The sequence below is a fragment of the Artibeus jamaicensis genome, unplaced genomic scaffold (genome assembly GCF_021234435.1).
Source record: "Artibeus jamaicensis isolate MK-2021 breed Jamaican fruit bat unplaced genomic scaffold, CSHL_Jam_final scaffold_1964, whole genome shotgun sequence".
Classification (NCBI taxonomy): Eukaryota; Metazoa; Chordata; class Mammalia; order Chiroptera; family Phyllostomidae; genus Artibeus; species Artibeus jamaicensis.
The window spans coordinates 22,916,059-22,921,517 of NW_026522030.1; positions in this window are offsets into that span (position 1 = coordinate 22,916,059).

The following is a 5,459-nucleotide window of genomic DNA, read 5'->3' on the forward strand; positions in this document are numbered from 1 at the left end:
GAAATGGAGATTACATGAAGGGTTAGCAACAGGGGAGTAGGAGGAGGAGAGGGGGGGAGAAGGTACAGAGAATAAGTAGCATAGACAGTGGAGAGAAAATAGACAGGGGGAGGGCAAGAGTAGTGGGAAATGTAGAAGCTCAAGAACTTATGACACATGGACATGAACTAAAGAGGGAGAATGTAGGTGGAAGGCAGTGTGCAGGGTGGAATGAAGGGGGGGGAATGGGACAACTATAATGGCATAATCAATAAAATATATTATTTTAAAAAAGAAAAAAATGTGCAAGAAATATCCAACAACAACAAAAAAGAAGGGGCTGGAAAGAAGTATTCAAAGTCATGAAAGGCAAGGACCTACATCCAAGATTACTCTCTCCAGCAAAACTATCATTTAGAATGGAAGGGCAGATGAAGTGTTTTCCACATAAGGTCAACTTAGAGGAGTTCATCATCACCAAGCCCTTATTATATGAAATGCTCAAGGGGCTTATCTAAGGAAAAGATGATAAAAAATGTGAACAGTAAAATGACAACAAACTCATAACTATCAACAAATGAGCCTAAAAAATTCAAAAACAAAAACAAACTAAACTAGACTAAACTAAACAATCAACTAGAACAGGACCAGAATCACAGAAATAGAGATTACATGGAGGGTTATCAGCAGGGAAGGGGATGGGGGAGAATGGGGTAAAAGGTACAGGGAATAAGAAACATAAATGGTAGGTAAAAATAGACAGGGGGAATTTAAGAATAGGAAATGGAGAAGCCAAAGAACTTATATGACCCATGGACATGAACTAAGGGAGTGGGGGGAATGCTGGTGGGAGGGGCCATGCAGGGTAGAGGGGAATAAAGTGGAGGGAAAAAATGGGACAACTGTAATAGCATAATCAATAAAATATACTTTAAAAAAGTCTTATTAACTATAACAGGGGATTGGAGTAATAAAGATTAGCTAGTAAAGAATCAAAAGATAATTCTAAAAGAATACAGGATTAGCAATATAATAGCCACTATCTATAAGGCTGATTTGAGATAAAGTGTCCAATAAAGATCTTGTTAGAGAGGATGTGCCTGTGGCTCACTAGATGTCAGGGAAGCCACTGTGGTGCTGCAGTGGCAGAAATTGCCAAAAATCACCCTGAAGGTTGCTGGGGAAAGTCATTTACAGAGGTGTCTCACAAGAGGCATTCTACTGCAAACCACCTGAGGGGGAATGCCAGAAGTCTCTGGCTGCTTGCTGGCCACCATACACTGAAAAAGCCAGCTGCTGATGAAACCGTGTGTGTTGCAGGAGCCAGAAACTGGAGAAGCTGCTCAGGGCATGGAAGCCAGCCTAACCAGGACACTAGAAACAGGAAGCAACACCCCTTTTTCCTTCGATATCTCTCTGGTGCCCTCTACTGACAAAGTTTAATACCTGTGAGCTGGCGAAGGAGAAATAAACTGCCCAAATCCATTTCCCAGAGCAGGCTAAAAGGGTAAATCTGGAACCGAAGGGCAGTAATTTATTACTGGTACACTAGGGAACCTACTAATTATTTTCAGAACTTGTAAAATAAGTGGAACCAAGCATTTATCCTGCCTTTCTAATACAAATAGTACTTCCCACCATACACCAAAATTTGTGACAAGCAATGAAAGTAGTGCTCAGATAGAAATTTACAGCTGTAAATAATTACATTAAAAAGAAGCTCAGACAATGGAGCATTATTCAGTGCTAAAAAGAAATTAGCTATCAAGCCATGAAACATACATGGAGGAAACTTAGACACATATTACTAAGTGAAAGAAGCCAGTCCAGGAAACAAAAGAAAAAAAATAAACAAATGGGACTACATCAAACTAGAAAGTGTTTGCACAGCAAAGAAGACTGTCACCAAAATTAAGACAACCCACAGACTGGGAGAACATATTCACCAATACATCTAATAAGGAGTTAATATACAAAATTTATAAAAAGAACTTATAAAACTCAACACCAAACCCCCCCAAACGATCCCATTAGAAAATGGGCAAAGGACCTGAACAGGCACTTCCCCAAAGCATACAGATGGCCAATAGACATAGGAAAAGATGCTCAATGCCACTAATCATCATGAAAAGAAATGCAAATTAAAACCACAGTGAGATATCACCTCACACCTGTCAGAATGTAACTTTGGCTACATGTAAGATCTACCTGGGGAGCTTTTAAAAATTCAAGAGTCCACACTGTATGGGGGTAGATTCCCGCAGTAAACACACACACGCGCGCGCACACACACACACACACACACACACACACACAGTTTTCTAGATGATATGAGAAAATATGAAAGGAAAGCGGCGGGGTATAGATAATAGATGTGTAAGTGCCAAACTTCTTTTAACTGGATCATCAGTCCCCTCTATCCTTGCTAAACTCCCAGGGCTGGTAAATGACAATCTAAGGAGACTAGCTGCACTCAGTTCTGCTTCTCTCTAATGGTTAATGGGTGAGACACTGACCAGAGATGCTGTCTGGTGGAAGCTACAGGAGTGATCATCAGAGGTTATGTGGTGCCTGGGGCTCTCCACCACAGGAGTCATCCTCCCTATTTTCCTTAATCTCACTGGGATTCACATCCCAGAGCTTGGCTTTTGGTCTTTTTTCAGTGTAGAAAGAATTAGCAGGATGCCAAAGGTGTTAAGAAATTCCAGGGAGGGGAAACTACATGAGCACAGGCCAGGAATCATGACTGTGGGATGGATGCGAGGGAACTAGAGGCAATTCTTAGAGCATAAAATTGAAAAATGGGACATGCCATGGAGAGAGGCTGCAGAGAAACTTTCCAGGACTCTTATGACAGGAGCCTAACTTCAACTAGTTTAAACAAAAAGAGGGATTTATTGGCAGAATTCTCCGATAGCTCACAGAATTAAAAGAAAAGTTGTAGAGACTTGGAGCACTCGGGGAATATCAAGGATTAGCAGTCAGCAGTAAGTGCCACGAGGATTCTTTCATTCTGCCTCTTACCTTGGCTCCTCTCCGGTCTCATTATCTTAGGGTTCTTGTACTGGCAATTTTTTTTGTTAAAAGAAAAAAGCATTTCCCCTAGTTCCAGTTAGAAAACTTGAGAGTTAAACTTCAATGGGCACAGCCTAGTCACAAGCCCACTCCCATAGCTCAGAAGAGTAAGGGCAGGGCTACTCTAATTGGTATTTTTCCAACAATCACAGTGAAAATGGGGGAAGTCACCAGTTCTCTAAAAGAGAATTCTGTTCGGAAAAGACTAAGCAATAAACCATTACTTACAGGCAGGAACCAAGTCATAGAGAGCTTTGTATGCCCTATTGAATAACATAGTCAGACTGATATTGTAGAAAGGTAAGTATAGCTGCATGTGATGAATGAACTCAAGGGAGTGAAACCACGCAAGAGGAGAAAGCAAATAATTTATTCCAAAAGATTATGTGAATGAGGTCTAGGTCAAAGACAGATGAGAAGAGGAAAGGAGGGGTTGGAGTTGAGAAACACTAAGGAATTAAAAGCAGGGTTAAGGATTAATTGAATGTGTAGGGTGAGGCTAAATGTAGGATCAGACACCTCATAAGCTTTCTGTTTTGAAGGGTGGAGGACAATGGTTCCATTAGCTGAGACAGGGAAAACAGGAGATTCAGGTCTGAGGGGAAGGTAATGGTTGTCTTGGCCATTTGAGTGGAGAATGTCTGTGGGTTTCTGGAACATCCGTATATTTGTTAGGCAAACAGCTGGATATAACTAGGATTCTGAAACTCAGGGACAAGATCAGGGATAAAAGTATCAACTTAGAGGTCAATAGGTAAAAGACACGAAAATAGCTGACATCACTAAATGTAAGTGAGCAGAGAGAAGTATGGTGGATAAAGGTTACAAACCTGAGGAAGAGTAACATTATAGGGTTGGAGAGATGCAGATTTCAGAAAGGAGTCTTAAAGGGAATAGTTAGAGAACAGTAGAACCACCGACGCCAAAAGAATGGATATTGTGGTAGAGTGATTGAGACAGCATAGGGACCTGGACCCAATAGAAAATACTAAAATACTGGGTGGCTAGGAGGCCAAGTCCAAACCAGGTGGTCATAAGGAAAACAGAGTAAATCAACTGCAAAAATGTCACTACTCCTACTGGAAAAACAGACGTAGCTGATTTTATCTTCCCTCTAACTGCCTGCTTAAACTACTGACTCACATGCACATTTGACCAAGGTCTGACTGCTCTGCGATCTTCCTAGGATGGTGGTAATGAGCAGTTCACCATATTGCCCCTGCAGTGTAGGCATGAACATAGTTCAGGCACCAAGGCTGGGAAAAGAAGTCACCTGACCCTGAAATGGAAAATTCTTCAAGCCAGCCTTTTTCAGAAAGCCCACCAGCTTTATCCTCAGCTTTATGAAGGCAGAAGCAGCCCTGAAACCAGTTCAGAGGAACTTCCTTTCCTCTGTATGCCTCCCCTGAGCTGCAACATAAGCTTAACCAAGTCCATATGGAAATTTCTCTGGGATTTCCTCTCCTATCTTGGGGAACCCAAGAACCCCAATGCTGGTAACAGCATCCAATCCATGAAAGAGGTCTAGCTGAAGGACTAGCACCTATTAAAATGGGCAACATATGGGTCACTGATAACATTGGGCAAGATAAAAATAAAGGAGTGTTTGCTGACAGATGTTATATTTTAGGTAATAGTGAGACATTTAATTGGGAATGACCAGAATTGAAAATAATAAGAGGTCTAGGTTATTGAATTATTTTGAATCATTGTTGCATCGGTAATGGTTAAAATCATGGGTGTGAGATATCTCGAGAGCATGAAGGGTGAAAAATACCAAGACTGGATCTACGATAGAAGAAATATTTAAAGGGCTGAGTGAGAACTTGTAGGAAAGTCAAGGAAGGCTTCAAGAAGGTAATAATGAATAATATAATGTTCGCTCCCACTGGACAGCTTCTTGGGAGAGTGAGGTTAGTAGGGGTAGGAGAAAGTTACATGTGTCTCACTCCCACCTATAACAGTGAAGTTTTAAAGAGAGAAACTGCTGGCTTTTGATATCCCCTGGGTTAATAGAGACTCTACAGAGCTGGTGTTCAATACATGTTTACTGATTGATCTGACTCATGAAAGGCTGGTGCATGTGCCATTGTGAGGTTGAGTGAGGAGAGGAGGATGTAAAGACCCTGAAAATCAGGCAGGAATTTGGACTTGTGGTAGTACTCCCAAGAAAAGACTGAAGCCCTTGCACAATTTTGCCAATAAGGAAACAGAAATTTAGAGAAGTGAGGAGACTACTTAGTAGTTATTAAATGACAGACCCAGGGCCAAGGCCTGGATTGTTTCTTGCTCTTCTATACCACAAAGCCACCAGGTAAATTTCTTTCTTTAGTGAAGTTTTTAGACTGAATCAACATTAAAATTATATTAAATTTGGTTTCTGAAGTGGGGTTTTAGGCTGAAGT